Source organism: Lonchura striata, chromosome Z, assembly GCF_046129695.1.
Source record: "Lonchura striata isolate bLonStr1 chromosome Z, bLonStr1.mat, whole genome shotgun sequence".
Classification (NCBI taxonomy): Eukaryota; Metazoa; Chordata; class Aves; order Passeriformes; family Estrildidae; genus Lonchura; species Lonchura striata.
Window position 1 is genome coordinate 18,718,544 of NC_134642.1, and position 16,768 is coordinate 18,735,311.

Sequence of the window (16,768 nt, forward strand, 5' to 3'; positions counted from 1 at the left end):
GGATCTCTGCAAAGTACAGATAACTGGACTAGTTTCTAGAATTCAGTGGATCTTTGCAATCTGTCTGGGCACTGTATTTGCGATGCACAAGTGTACAATGCCTTCATGCCTCTGAATTGTGCTAAAAATTTGCAGCTATAAAACTATTGATAGTTCAAGTAAAAACTAATAATGCAAAGAAATATATATGATATACACCCTCAGTCCCTTATACAGACACAAAATAGATTTATAATTGATTTATATATACAGACAACCAGTTATTCCTGATTTACTCCTGTTTATTCCACTTGAGACCTAAGAGTCTGTCCATCTGAGAGTATAAAGTAATTTTTGACTGCCATCTATGTAATCTAACATCATCTCACCCCACTGATGCTTATTCAATTATCAGCTATCTGACTACTAGTCACACACCAAGCCTTCTCACAAAGCTCTAGCTTGTCGTGGAGGCATGCCTTTACAACTGGTAAAATACACATTAAATCTAAAATTTGAATAAAGGGAAGCCATAAGACTTTTGAAGGCTAAGTTTCAGCTACACTTTTCTGATGTTAAGAAACATCAGAAAATTGCCTTAATGTTTCAACTGGAAAAATCTGTAAGAGAACTGCTGAACATACAAATATTTTCACAGTCCTCCAAAGGAAGGATCTGATTTTTTCAATAAGTACTGTGGTATCTTCAAGCAAACACTGTAAAAAATTATTAGCTGAGATGGACCACCTGTCTTTCAGTCTACACACCATTAATAAAAACAGAAAAATCCTCAATATTATAGCAAAAAATAGAAGATTAGGGACAGTTCATCCTTTCAGCATGTTCGATGGTAAAAGGAAACAATTCATCAGGAAACAAATAACTGACAAATCAAAACATTAAGTCACCAAGTATTTGCTATTTGCAAACAGTAAGGAGGCAAGACGACATTGACAAGATTTGCAACACATACTGAAGTACAAGATATCAGTGATAGAAATTTCTGAAAACTGGTCTTTGTAAGAATAGAACTTTGAAAGCACACAAATAAAGAAAGCCATGTTCAAATAGCCAAAACTGTAATTCTGAAATAAGGTTTAGACTTCACATACATTCACACAAGCCACAAAAGTTCAATATTAGCTTCAAAACACTAGAAAGGGCAACCAAAATCACAATTAAACACCTATGACAAGTGTTGTTAACTCTTTACGCTCTCAGCAAAACATAAGCTCTCACCTACTGTGACTTCATTCCTAACAGTGGAACTGTTCATACTGAGCTCCCCTCAGCAGCTACTAATTTATTAAACACATGCTACTACAGGCAACACCAGAAACCCAGTAACACATCTATACCTCTTACTGAAGCAATCATCTACCCAACAATAACAGAAACAAAAATTATGCATGCAAGAGCAGGGCAAAATCTTGCTTAATTATTGTATACAGATATGTATATGCATAAATCAAAAAACACAACAGTTAACTACTTACAACACCTCAGAAACTTAGTAGGTGGAAGAAAAGCACAATGAGAATCTGCCTTAAAATTCTCACACACATTAAATGTGATGAAGAAATACAGCATACTAAGAAAAATATAGTGAGTATGACCATGTCTGACAAATGGTGTCTATTAATGACATTTAATGTTTCAAAATATTAACACAGCTGTTTAAGAATACCTAGCCCTTATTCTACCTGGACAACCTGGCATTGAAATGTTCTTGAAAAGCATTGAAACCTATACTCCTGAAATTCCTGAACTCAGAAGTATCAACCTGAGTCTCTTTTGCCAGTTTATTCTCTGAGAAGAAATTATTAGGATCATGTCTCAGTAAAACCTGACTTGGTCTGACAGACATGGAATTTAAGAAATTGAATTCAGCTGAGTAACACAAAGATTTAAATGGAAGCCTGTACCTGAAGAAGAGAGAGCCAAAATCCAGAGTAAAATCTAAATCTGCCACCACTGCACCTAGAGACAAAAATCACCAAAATAGTACCAGAGAAATCCACCTCTTTGTTGCTACACTCATGCAGTTCTCTAGACACAAGGAGACAAGAGAAGCTGTCAAGTAGGTCTCCTTTTCTTCTTTTCATGTGGAAAGCTCCCTGCTGTGAAAAATGGGAAGTGGTTGAAAAAGCAGTGATTTCATAGAGAAGGAAAAGACATTGTTGTATCCTATCCAAGACATAAAAGACAGCACAGAACTTTTTAAGACAGATAGCCTATACTTATTCAAATACCTCAACAAAGGCAGCAGGCAGACAGGTATACATGTGGAGTCATGAGTACACCAATGCCTGTACTCAAAGACTACTTTCTAGATATGATACATAGTCAAAGAAATCAGAGATCAATCCGAATGGACATGCTCATAATTTGTAGCAGAAGTAAAAAATCATATATTAAGCCTTTGAGATTGCAATGACAATTGGTTTCAGAGGGCATTTTTACAACATAACAAATAAAAGTATGCAATGCTCATGATTTCAGTGGCATTCTAAAAAAGTAAAGACTTGTTTAGTGAGTCACTCTCACAATTTCTGAGAGCTCACAATCTCAGGTATGTTCTCACAATAAGAAGCAAGAACCGCTATGGAGAGTTGCATTTAAAGGACACCTAAAAGACTTGTTCCAGAGAGAGTGAAGTACAGTATAGAAGAGTTGGAAGAAGTAGACATTGGTATTTGTTCCAGAAGACACATTTCTCTTTCCTGATTGCTCTTTAAAAAACTGTACAATCGCAAAATCAAGATAGAGAACAACTTGGATACAGAGATGGGGAAGGGACATCCCCAGTCACAGCTGTGAAATTGTCATTGATTGGATAGCAGTTTTGCTTTAGTGTGAAAATTCTGAGATTGCAAAATTTCAATCCTTATTCTTGAATTCAGGTTCATCCCATTCTCAAGTTCTTCAGTGTTTTCAAGTGTTGTGTCACATTAAATATGAAATAGAGCTTAACACCATTATCTGAGCAACAGATAAAAACTGCAGAAAAAAATCTCTGCCTAATTTTCTGATTGGTATCTGCAACATGAAGTTAATCCAGGAAAGAAAAATTTTCACAACAAAATGGCAAGCTCTTCACCTCTTAACAAAAATGACAGTAAAAAAAAGACTGAACAGTTTGTCTGTCTGTTAAGAGTATACCTCTGTTAAGCACTGGTTACTATATAAACATGTTTAGCAATTCAATTCTATCATCGTGATAGAAAAATCTTACCATACTTTTCTTCTATATATGATAATGTATTTTCATTTGCTTATTAATCTCTGTCTCTCTAATCTGGACTAACTGCAGAGATTAGCAAAAATGAAAAAACAGTTTTAAGGTCTCTGCAGCTTTCATGGTTTATATACACCACAGTAAAAAGTACAAAGACCGACTGAGATTATAAATTCAAATTGCTTGAAGACATAGGAATCCACACCTCTAAGAAGTCTACTAGTTATTTTCATGCTTTCTAATACCTTTGGAATAAGATTACCCTCGTGCACTAGATTAATAAAGCAATCCTATGAATAAACCAGCAAGACACACAGTCCTATTAAGTGAAGAATAAACATTTCTTTTCTCATATATATATATATATATATATATATATATATATATATATATATATATATATATACATAGTATTTAATACATTCAGCCCCACACTATCCAAAGTTAAATTAACCAAAATACTATTGCTGTAGTCCTAATACTCTATTTTTTTCCAGAGTCACTGTAGTCATGCAAAATTAAACCCAAAGAATGCTAGGATTCTTATGGAGGTGTGATTCCTCCTGCAGGCATTCCCTACCACCTGTTAGCATTACTAAGTACAACACTCTCTTCATTGTCTGCTTCCCTTGATGAAATTTTCATCTGGTCACTATGCTGATACTTCATGGGGCCATTTAGGACACATTTTGAAAATATAAAATGGCAAACAAGTATAAATTCTACATATTGAACATTTTCTGCCCAATTCTAGATATTGAACGAAATGCCAACAACCATTTACACTAATTATACACTTTTCTTCAACAAAACAAAATTTTATTAAATTATCATTAATATGAACTAAGACAAAAAGTTCTTTAGGTTAATATTACAATTTTTCTATCACATGCCATGTACAGTAGAAAAATTCAAGGCTTTTCATGTCAATAAAAAATAATATCCCAAAAATACCCAAATTATCAAAAAAAGTAAGAAGATTTTTCACTGTTTGAAAAATTCTGTTAATCAAGATTCATTGATATACTTAATGGCAATGAGCAAAAGTCCATTCTTCATGAAATAGGTCAAAAATGAAAGAAAATGTCTAGTAACAGAATCAATCTTTTATTGTTAGTAAAATAAACTGGTAAATAGTGAATATTTATTACTTAAGCAAAGAGAGTTTTCCAAATAAAGTCAATGGCATGCTGCCAATAAGTAGAATACATAGGCATTTGGCAAAAGGCCATTTCCTTGATGCAAAATTGTTCTCTGGATAAGTATTTCTCTTTACCAAAATGCTTCTTACTCCCCAATTTATGAGATACTATAAATCAACTGATCAGATATTTCATTAAGCTTTCTTGCCTGGATTTAAATTTAACCACGGCTAGGATTACCCAAGGTAGAAGTCCTATCACTTAGGCAAAGGCACAAAAGCACTATGGATCTGATCCAAACAATGCTGCTGTCAAATGAAATCTTTCTCACCGATCACTGAAGGTTTTCAGCCTACTAGAACAACTTTTCTAAGACTTGACAGAAAAATCCACCTATACCATTATGGTACAAATTAATAAAAACAATTCAAAAACAGTTTGCAAGCTTAACAATAAAGCAGTCTGGGATTTCTGTACACCTTTCTCAACCATATTTTTTTAAAGTTAATCACATTATTGTGTATCAGGAACAAACTTCAACAGCTCAGGGAAGGCAAATAGTAAAAAAAAAAAAAAAAGTCTGAAAGTCTAATCTCAACAAATGCATCTGAAAAGACAGCTAAGGGTATGTAAACTATCCACTTTTATTAACGATACGTATTGTGATACCTGAATTAAGGTAACATTATATGTCATCAAAGTAAACTCCTTCTACCTGATGAACATGTACCCTTTCATCACTGATGGATATCTACTCTGCCTTGGTCATGCTGCTGAAGACCCCTAACATATATTTCTTCCATGGGAAAAAAAAACCCTATTTTTAGGTCAAAAACAAGAATATGTTCTGAAACACAGCTGAAACAATTGAAATGAAAAGTCAAAAGTGTCAATTCCAAACTTCTTAACACAGGTTAAAATCCAATATAAAAGATTTCTAAATAACATCACGTCATCCAATTTACTTTTTGTAGCTATTTCTGTGTGTTGCTGTGAAACAAAAGGGCACACTCATGACTAAATTTATCCTTGCTATTCACAAATCTACTTATTCTTTCTCCCTAGTATGAATAGCTTATGCAGCAATACAAGCTCAGCATTGAACATACCTAGTTGTTGCGGGCTTTTTTTTTCCCCTAAAGAAATGCTACTGGTTACTTTGGTGAAGAGATATAAGGCTGTAAATTCCTATCCTCCATCAGTAGCACTGACCTCAGAGAAAACCCCACAACTGGCTACAGGCATTCAACATCCATCATTGCTCCTGAAACCTAATCTTTCAGGGAAGGACAGCTGCTCTGGGCAGTAGTTAAGCAGCTTTCTAAGATACACGACCATCCTAAACAAACAAAAATAAATAAATAAAACTTCCTGTCCTACTTTCTGATCAGTGTTTTAGAAATCTTACATTGCATGCTCTTTACATCAAATGAGTAATTTTCAAAAGAATAAACTCTTTGCTTATTAAGAAAAAATAGTCAAATTCCAGGAAGTGTTAATACACAGTACACATGTAAACAGGATTTTAACAAAAAGTAGCATAAAAGGTAAAGAAATTATGCACCTGACAGACACATTACTGAAACCTAGGCAGAAAATACTTGGTCCTACAAACAACCTTTTAAAAAAAAGACCTCCCTGCCTTCAATAAATTCCACAGAGGAAGAAAGCCCTTTCTTAAAGTAAAAAGAAAAGAAAATTAAACGAGTGATTAACAGAAGTTTAGTAATACAGGTGAACACGGACAAATTAATCATGTCTCTGGGTTAGAAACAGTGGCATGCATCTACTTCATAAACTCATTCTCTGTGTCATAATAATGAAAAAAATGGGCTAGAGTACAGAATTCTGTATGTATTTTTGTGAACTTTAGTAAGATCAGTTTTATCTTTGTTTTTATAAGAAAAGGGGAAAGGAGTGGGGAGGAGAAGGAAGGCGAGGGAGAGGGAGAGGCAGAGGCAGAGGCAGAGGCAGAGGGAGGGGAACCGGGAAAGGGAGAGGGAGAGGGAAAGGGAGAGGGAGAGGGAGAGGACAAAAAATGAGCTAGTAGCAATAGCAGTCTATTCCTTGTACACAAAATTCAGCTTTTTTGGTGAAATTTTATAAAAAGAGTATGGCCTGCAGATAGTTCCAAAAGAAGTTAAGATTTTTTTTTATTTGATCAACGTCGTAAAGCAAGCAGAATTACTGTGTTCAAACCCAGCAAACAGAGATTTTCTGAAGATCAGAACAACTAAGACACTGCTAACAGAATGTATTTGAGTTTTTTTCTTGCTGAGTCAAAGCAAGTATCTATAAACCCAGATTTTTGGGTAAAACCAGTGAATAAGCCAAGGTGAAGTGCTGACATCAAAATAGGATTGGGCAAATTTGTTAGAGAACTGTGTATTTATTTGCAAATTTATACCTAAGTCACATTTGTTTTGGTCAGGTTGGTACTGACTATGTTCTTCTTAGGAATCACCTGATTCAGCAACCTATAAAGACTGATTTTATACACTATTTACTGAACTCTGACTTACAGAGACACAATTTAACGAACTCTGAAGACTGTAAAAGAAAGAGCAATATAATTGCTGGTAAAACTTGATATACCACATTTGATATACTGCTTGGGAAAAAGGTGTGCATTATCTGACCACAACATAATGTGAGCAGTCTGGCTGGCACTAACCAGGACATCCATTTTGATTGTCTGCAAATAATAAATTAATTTGTATACCCGAGGCGTGACTTCACTAACTGGACGATTACAGAAAAACTAAAATAACTGCATTGTGCGTAAATATGAAGAAGCTCAAGACATGACAGTATGCTATTAAGGTATGTCCTCTTGTACAATAAATCAAAGTGCCTGAAATTCCATCTTTTTATTTTGAATGAGGAGGACATTCTCTGCCAATTCTTTGTATTCAAAGGCACATATAAAACCTCCACCAAAAATCACATATCAAGTATAAACAGGGAAGCTGATTTTAGAAAAAAAAAACCTACCTCTTTTGAAACTCTACTGCAAAATAATCATATTGTCTTTTTTGTTTTTCTCATTCTATAACTGTGGTATTAAGGTTACGAAGAAGCCTGTCACACCATGTAAGCAGAAGACACCTAAAAAGGTAAGTTTAGGGAATATCATACGGAAATTCAGACTATATATACCTGCTGATGTAGATAAAAAACAAGCTCATAGTATTTTGACTTGGCACTTTTAACAATTAATTGAAAGAACCTGAATAATAAATAAGTTCTTAAAAAGCACTACATATTTTATTCAATTTAACATTATTTTTTGCAAAGAAACAATTTTTATTATTCTGCGTTTCTCTTACTAGCATTTTATATATCCACTTCTTATAGGAAGACACAAACATGCTATATTTAAGTATTATCAATAAACTACTAAAAGTCATCTGAGCTTATGAAATATAAGGTGAAACTGTGCAGTAGTAAACATGATGTCTTAAAAAAACAAGTGAAATGGAGCTTGTTGGAAAGAAATTTATATGCAAACCACTCTCATGTAACCTTTTTCTAAATCATCAGATTTCTCCAGCTGTACTGCAGTCTTCACCATAGCACATCACCAGAAGTAAGCTTCCTCTCTGCTCCTACTTGTTAAATTCCTGATAGTATTCAAATAAGTATTTTTAAACAAATATTCTTGCTTTAGGCTGCCAATTTGCCAGCATACATTCATTAATTGGCTTTATTTAAGGCCTTTTCCAAAGAATACAAGGATTAAGCAAATAAAGTAAACTCACAGAATATGTGATATTGAGAGTTTTCACAAAAATACAGTATTTTAACTATGTCTTGACAACTGTTATTAAAAAGAATTACAATGAAAGCAAGGTCCTGTTACTATAGATGGCATTATCTGACTGACACTGAACTTAAACCAGCAAATATCCTCTTCTCAACTCTTGTTAGAGAACAAAAGCTTAAAAACCACCACAGTTATATGCAAAAATGAAATACAATGATTCATAGATCCACACCATATTACTCCTTTTGATATCCAAAGCACAAATGAAGCGCCTTTCCTCTGCATTTCAGAGCCACCGCCTTGGTTTACTGATAAGCAGTAAGACTTACACTTTTGAACCAACGCTTATCATTTGAGAAAGCCTTTAAAGCAGATTTCATTACATTTCATCAAAACTTTACCTAAGGCGCACACACGCATTTCAGAAAATTAAGCTCAGTCAATATTTGCACAACTGTTGTCAGCAAGATGACAAAAAAACCCTCTTGCTGTAACTGGCCCAATGCCAAACAATATATAAGACTAAGATGTTTTAAAAGACAGCTTATTAAAAAATTAACATACCATAGGGAAACTGCTTTTTGATTGTATGACCTTACTGTGATTCAGCCTGAAAATCCTTCCAAATGAGAATTCTCAAAGAGCTTAGTAATGGAAGTTCCTTTCGAAGGAAATCCAATATGCAAATATTACAGCTGTGCTCTTTTACAAATTATCTGCCTTGTTTCAAAAACTGAAAACCAACAATGGAACAGCGCAAGTATACTTGACCTTACTGCTTAATGTCTATTAAGAAGGCTATGGCTGGTGGATTTTAAATTTCTGAAACTGACACTCGAGGATGTATCGTGCATCTTCAGCCCATGTCCCATAAATGCTGACTACACTCCAGCCAAAGCCTTGGAGCTGACACATTCTCCAACTTACATAACACTTACAAAGCTAGTTTAAATACACCATCAATCTATGTCTGCCTCTGCCTTGTAGAAATCCTGTTTAGTTTATCTTTTAACCCTACACTTGCATGGAACAGTACCATTACTGTTACATACATTACATAGAAAAAACACACAGGCAACAAATCTGATTTTCTCAGCTTACAGAAAATATGAAGTGCAGAAGACACACAAATCCAACTTTGCCCAAAATTTGCACCTCCTGAGTCATGTTCATCCCATCTCCCACAGTAATCAAGAAAGCAGAGACACTGGACACAATACAGGACTGGGGAGGCAGATGAAGTGGGGTAAAAAATGAAAACTAAATAACATGCAATTTGTACCCACCTCCCAAAAAACTGCAATCTCATTTATTAGTAAGGAATGAATTATTGGCATCTTTGCTTTTCACATTATGTACCTGTGTAAAAAATGTCTGGTGAAAGTGAGCATATGCCATGCACTGGTATCTGCTCTATGAGAGCAGTTTATACAGGCCCCTAGTGGCTCAGTACACACAGCAGCAGATGAATTCCTACTCTTCAGCTTGTGTAGTTTTGGTCCTTGCATTCCTCAAACGTAGAAGCAAAAGGCAATGTTAAAAATGAGAGATGAATCGCTGACCGGACTTAAATCTTCAGATATTTAGTTCTTTACCTCATCCCCAGGTACATTCTTGCACAGCCTCTCCTAAGATTAGGCACTGATTTACTAACACCCATTGACTTCGCTGACTGCTGGTGGTTTGAGTTACATAACCATCACAGCACAACGCTTATTCACATTATTCTTTAGCGCTCGTTTTAAAAGTAGTATGACTGACAGGTCTAAAAGCAGGTCCTATGACAAATTCCTGAAATCTAGAAATACAAAAGTATCATTTTCCATACCATGCCTTACCATTCCTAAGAGCTTGCCATAGCATACACAAACGATAATGAATTTCTTAGGATCTTCTTAGAGTAGAAGACTTCTACTAAGACAAAGCTTTTACTGCTTTAAGTGGATACAGAAAAGCTATACATCATTTCTGTGCTGAAAGATATCTAAATATACCCCACCATATTAACACAACTGACAAAACTAAAATTGGAAAGCTACTCATGTAAAAAGTATCTCATTAAATCCATTCTTTCTGTGTAACACTCGGTACCTTAAAAATCCCTTGCCAGTATATTTACAGCTTTTAGCAATTTTGACTGAGTGAAATTTGACAGCTGAATTTATTAAACTGACCAGTTTGTCAATTTCACACATTAAAAAGCAGTAATAGCTCATCTCATGAGAGGGAATTTAAAGAAGCAATCAAAAAATTCCCTACTAAAGTAAGATGCAAGTACATATGATTGTATTTAGGACAGGGGAGAATCTTTTTTTTTTTTTCTTCAGAGTTGCTCCATTCATAACAAGAATTGTAGGATTCGTTGCTCACAGCCCAGGAGAAAATGATGTCATTTACTACACATTTTTACAGCAAGAAAAGAAAGTACTGATTGTTACAACATTTTAAACCACTAGCAGATACTAGAAGTAGGAAAACTATTATACATACATTTTTCCATCTCTGTATTGAAATTCCCAATAATGTCCCAATATTACAGAGAAGTTGCTTGTGCTTGAACAAAAGGTCTGTTGGAAGCAATCTCTGAAAGGCTGAGAAGACAATCATAGCTTCCCACATTAATCCTAAATTTAAGATAATATAAGTGTCATCACAAATACTCTGTAAATAGGAAACTCGAAAGTCAATCAGCATCTACAGACTTATCCCAAACCTAATGCCATCTCAGGCGACAAGTGAAGGAACACATAAAACCCTAACTATTCTTTGTAAATAAATTAACCCTTCTACATGTGTCAAAACTGAGAATATGAACATCGAAATCATTGTAAAGAAGCTGCCATCCTTACACGAGGCAGTAATTGTACAAAGGCCAAGCAAAAGAATAAAATAAGCATGACAGTTGTTCTGGAGAAGTAACAAGGAGAAGTAGGCATTCAAAAGCCATACATGCAAAGCTGAGTGGTAATCACTTAAAATTGGAAGAATACCGTTCTGTCGAGAACAGATAATAGGCAAAATAGGGAATTCCGTGCAAGGAAACAACTGCTTAAGGAAACAACAGTCTGGGAGAGCCCGCTTGCAGCAGTAAGGAGTGCCTCCTTGCACGGGCAGACGGCGCAGAGGGTGCTGCTAAGTTTGCTGAACAAATTCAAGAGCCCCTTTGCAAGCGCTCGGAAAACTGAGTTTCCAGCCCGATGTGCTTCCTTTCAAGTGGCTTCGCGAGAGTAAACAAATTAAAAGCCTAACCTGTGAAAAGCTTCGCATCCCCGTGCCTTCCCGCTCCGCCGAGAGACAGCAGGAGGAGGAAGAGGAGGAGGAGGAGGAGAACGAGGAGAAGGAGGAGGAGGAGAAGGAAGAGAGAGCTGTGTTCGGACCAGCGCCCGCGGTCCCTACTGGCCGCTCGCCCCCAAGCCCCGTCTCCAGTAGCAGACGCCTGGTCTCTCACCCCTGCTACCGTCCCCCATCTCCGAACCCGTTGGAATAAACAAAATATTAATATTAATAATTCGTTCGCCAAAGCAAACAGACAGTGTGTAATTACCGTACTCCCCTCTCCCCGCCCGCGCACAGCGGCACTCAGTGGAAACGTCGACTCCGATCCATCAATCGCCTTCTCCCTGCCCCATCCCCCGTCCCCGTACCGCAGCTCCCCTCGCTCCCCGAGCAGGCCTCGCCGCCAGGCTGAGACCCGGCGGGGAAGCGCGGGGAGCGGGCTGGAAGCTGCCGGGGGGAAGCCCCGGGGCACCCACGGGAGAGTTGTGCGTGAGGGACATGTGTGCAGGCTGCGCGCACACACACACACGCACACTTCTGTGCTCGCACACACAAGCGCGCCCAGAGAGGCGGCGAAGAGGGAGCGGCGGCGGAGGAAAAATGGGTCAGGAGCGGGGCAGTTACCTGGTCATGCTGGCTCCCCCGGTCCCAGCAGCAGCCTTCGCCGCTGCCCGCCCGCCTGCCGCTGCTTCCCGCCGCCGCCGCCACCTCCTCCCGCTGCTCCCGGTCGGCTCCGGGGCGGCCAATTTAATCCGAGCCCCGCTGCAGCAGCAGCAGCAGCTACGAGCGAAGCCCCGCCGCTGCTGCCTGACGCTCGTGCGTGTCTCTCACAGTGCGGCGCCGGGGAGTAGGAGAGAGTCAACGAGAGTCCGAAAATCCAGCATCCAGAAGAGCCAGGTCCCCGCCTGCCTCCTCTTGCCAGCGCCGCCTCTCCTCCGCGCTGCTCTAGTCCGCTCTGCTCTTCTCCTCTCCTTCCTGCGGCGGCTGCTGCTGCTCCCGGGCGCGCTCTCTGTTCCCCAGCTAGCTGCTCCGTTTCCCCTCCTCCTCCTCCTCCTCCCTCTCTCTTGCTCTCTCCCTCTCTCTCCTTCTTCCTTCCCCTTCACTCTTTCTTTTTTTTTTTTTAATTTCCTCTCCTTCCTCCTTTTCTTTTCTTTCTTTTCTTTTCTTTTCTTCCTTCGTCTTTTCTAACCGATCTTTTGCTACAAATAAAAGCGAGGTCTTCCACCCACTCTCCCGCCCCCCCTTGCTACAAAAAGTGCAGTGCAAACAAAAGCGAGAGAAGAGGGCACAGGGCGGGCGGAGTGGTGAGGGCAGATACGAGGGGGAAAAAAAAATCCCAGAAACCGTGCCCGAGAGTGGAAACGTGAAAATCCCTCCCCCACAACTCCGCTTCGCTCCTCTGGGGAACAAGGGGGACGCCGTGGGGACACCGGCAGAGACGGCGCTCTCCCGTTTGCTGTGGGCTTTGGGTTGGATGGCTGTTTGCGCTTTTGTGTGTGTGTGTGTGTGTGTGTGTGTGTGTGTGTGTGTGTGTGTGCTTTTGCCTTTTTTTTTTTTTTTTTGGTTGGGTGGTGGGTTTTTGTGATTGTTCTTTTTTAATCCTCTTACGCCGTGTGGCTCTCAGGACCCGCAGAGCGCCGAGCCCCGGGGCAGCGTGCTGCCGCTGTCCGTGCCTGTGCGTGTGAGGGCAGGGCGGGGGGGCGCGGCCGGCCCCGCTCGGGCCGCGCGCCGGCCGGCCACCGGCGCCGCGCGCCGCACGCACACCGCGCGCCGCCGGGCGCCGGGGACGGGGCGCTGACGTCACCGGGAGCGGGCCGGGGAGGGCGGCGGGCGGCGCGGCGGAACTTCCCCGGGCCTGCGCCGCGCCGCCCGCGCTCAACTTGGTGCGCGCCTCCGCGGACAGATGGGCAAACCCGCGGGAGTGTCCCAGAGGGACCGCGTGGCAGAGCGGTATTTTAGTAGCAGTCGTCTTTGTGTGTGGCATATCTCAGGTTTTCTTCCCTGGTGAATGGTCAGGTTCCATGCGGAGTGACAACACATGTTGCTTGGCACGGTCGGTGGCGTAACATTGGGCTGGAACGGGGTCCATCGGGACTCTTCTTAACCTTCTGTCCAGTCCTCTGCAGAGAAGGAACATAGGTGGAAATAGCAGGGTGAAGAGTGCTGTGGAAAATGTCAGTGTGTGCTTATAGGCGTCTTTGGAAGCCTGGAAGATACACCCTCTGTGACACGGGTCATGCTGTGTAAAATGGGGCAGAGTCTCAGTATAAACGCAGTTAGTGCTAGCGCATTAATAGGCGGGAGCCCATTAATGCTGATGCTGAAGAAGTTGGCTTTCCTGGAACAGGAATGGTGGAATGAAGCTCCGGCTGCACTGCTGGCTCTGTGGTGCTTCTTGTCCCGAGTTCCATACCGGCTGGCTGCAGCCCCATCAAGCTGTGTAGCTCCTGATTCTTTTGAAGTCAGTCTTGTTGGCACCTGCTAAGCTCATTGCAGGTCATTGCTCCTTTTCTGCAGAGGAGAATGATTTGGGTGTTTTCTATCATATAATCGTGTTTTATCATCCTCTGGAAGCTAGTGCTGCTAGCATGAAGGCTGACAAAAGTGAAAATAAACTTTGTTCTCCACAAGTCCCATAAATTGCTGTCTTCTTTTGATGTTGCCAGTTATACCATGAAAAATGGTCACCCAAATAATCTCACACTTAAAAGAACACTAATGCTTTCCAAACAGTATCTTTCAAAATACCAGGTAACCTTGTACAATAACTACTTTGTATGAAAAGGTAAATATATGAAATGTGGCACAGAAGATTACTTTTTATCTACTCAAAAAGAATGAACTGTTCCATAAAAGACTAGCTTTTCAACAAGCAAGTGTCTTCAAAGTACAACACAAATCAAAAACCGGGCAAAATGCTACTTGGTCTTTATTGCAACAAATGTTGTTAAAGAAAGCAAGACTTAAATCATCACCTTTGGCCCCTTGACTGAAATAGCTTCAAGGCTACATTTGCTTTGAAATGGCAACACAAAATAGATATTTTAGGTTTTAATGTTATGTCCCAGCAGTTCACAGGAGTAACTTAGCTGTTTTAGTGCTCTTCATGCTGTGATCCTTGCATGACTTTGAAGGGCTGAACAATAAACTCATGTATTTTGGGTTTTTTTACATGGTATCACAACATGGATGTGAGGTTTGAGGACTACGTTTAGCTTTACTTTTTTTTAGTGTCATAAGCAGGTTATGTAATTCTTCCTTTAGTTCAGTCAGTCTGCAATAAATTATCACATTAGGAAAAAATGCAGTTCTTTTTATAAAAATATTAAAACCAGATCTCATTATTTAAAAGATGTTTTGTAGTGGTGCCAAAGGAAAAAAAAAAAAAAAACAGATAAGAAATTACCCTAAATTAATGAAGAAGCATTAAAACACTGTATATTTCTGCTGCTGTATTGCAAATCAGCTTTTGCTATCAGTAGCATAAATTTTGTATTTAAGATGGTAGTGTGCACATACACATACATTACCCTGTATATGTGGTGTGTTAATATTCCTTTAACATTCCTTTCCTTCTAAGAGCAGATGACACAATGAGAAGCTTAATTCATGTGTTACAAACTACTCATTAAGGCAGATTTTCCCCCCAAACTTAAAAAAATCTGAACACAGTATTCTATACTAGTGTTTTATTTCTGCCAAGATTGCAGCAGTATGTTACTCTATGGCTAGTACAGCGCTGAACTGGAAATACAACTACACACTCTAAACTTTGAAATGGTTCCTGTAAAACACTTAATGATCTCTAAGATAGTACTTAAACTGGACTTGGAAGATAGACATGTTGGTGAGGTTTTTTTGGTTTTTTTGCTGGGGGTTTTGAGGTGGAAGGAAGATTTTATAATTTGGAAATAAGTATCATATATTCCCTTAGAGGTTTTCAAAAAAATATTCATCTTTGTCATGTCATCCCAGATTAACTGTTCAAATCTCGTTCTTCCTCCTCATGCAGCTGTTTCCAGTCTTCTCATGGAGACTGCACACCAGCAGTGAAAATCTTATGTGAAGTGCAAGATATGAGTGCAGGTTTAAATCTCAAAAATTGCAGCAAAGGAGGAAGCAAAATGAGTCAGCTTGCCTGCTGTTCATCTGAATACTTACCTGTGACTATATTCTTGAGTAACTTCTACCATACCTCTTCAAAAGGTCAACTTTAGACCTTAATGTATCTATCAGGCTCGTGAATTTAATGTATTAAATAGTACTCTGTTCATAGTGGGCAGTATTATTTTCATTTCATCTGTTCTGCCTTTTGTTATTGCTTTCTATTCCTGATAAATAGCATCCCACAAAACTCTTTAACACAGCTATTCCACTAACAACTGGGACCAGTGGCCATTGGTTCAGTACACAGCAAAATCAGGAAGGCAAGGGGGAGTAGGAAAAGTTGCTCTACAGCCTCTCCCTTTTTTTCCGTAATACATTATGATAGCCGTATTTTACAGTTATTTATGATTAACGTATGGCAAGCTGTCGGCTGAAATCTAACAGGTGATTTGTCATAAAACTGCATTAATACATATTTTAGGCATTGACTTGCAAAATGATTATGAGAAATGTTCCTGAGTTGCCATACTGATATTTGGAAATTCTCATTTTTAGACCACAGATACTTTAAGCTCCTATTGTTAAGGTTAATAAAACACTACTAGACAAGTAAACACATGCTATCTATATGCAAAAATTTATTCTGCTAATTCAGTTTGTGCACACATCTTTTAAGAGCTGATTTAGTATCTCACTAGACTCTGTCAGTAGTTGTCTTTATTTTGTAAATATTTTTGATTCATATGTATCTAACTTATGAAACTTCACTACTTAGACACAAAGGTATGGAGAGAAAAGCAATTTTCAGTGCAACTCTTTATGATAATTTTTGCCACATCTGCTATTTTTTTTCCATGCTGAAGGAAATGAAACTTTTTACACTTGTGTGATCCACCTGGTACCCAAACAACTTCTGCATGTGCCAGCACATTCCATTGCAAGGCATTCAGGTCTCTTTTCCTACAGTTCTTAAGCCCTGTTCTAATTTGTCCTCTTTAGAAATAGATGTTAGAAAGATGAGGGAGATGAGCAGGCTGATTCTAACACTTGTCCCAGCTTATTAATTGGTGTGACTGAACCACAGACCTAAACCATAAGGTCTACCATAGCCCCAAAATAGCATGTTGGTGGAATAAGGTGATATAGCACATTAGCTCAAAGCAAATTAAGCTTAACTGTTTCTGCTGTCAGGGAAGAACTAGCTCTTTGGGGCTTTTTTTGGTTGTGTTTTGGGGGTTTTTTTTAAGTGGAAAGATCAAG

General features: G+C 39.0%; 1 protein-coding gene across 44 annotated transcripts in view; it reads right to left on the bottom strand.

Moving 5' to 3' along the window:
- PTPRD (protein tyrosine phosphatase receptor type D) overlaps window positions 1-16,768 on the bottom strand; it is a 1,155,761-nt gene that overhangs the window by 360,354 nt on the left and 778,639 nt on the right. For 5 of the 44 annotated variants that reach the window (XM_077790509.1, XM_077790507.1, XM_077790508.1 and 2 more), the window contains exon 1: window positions 12,026-12,523. The exons of 36 other annotated variants lie outside the window; for them this stretch is intronic. The gene's annotated coding sequence lies outside the window, so the exon portion shown is untranslated. Of the gene's footprint in view, window positions 1-11,374; window positions 11,528-12,025; window positions 12,524-16,768 lie in introns of those variants that run through there. 3 more of the 44 variants (XM_077790510.1, XM_077790511.1, XM_077790480.1) reach the window with 3 other exon arrangements.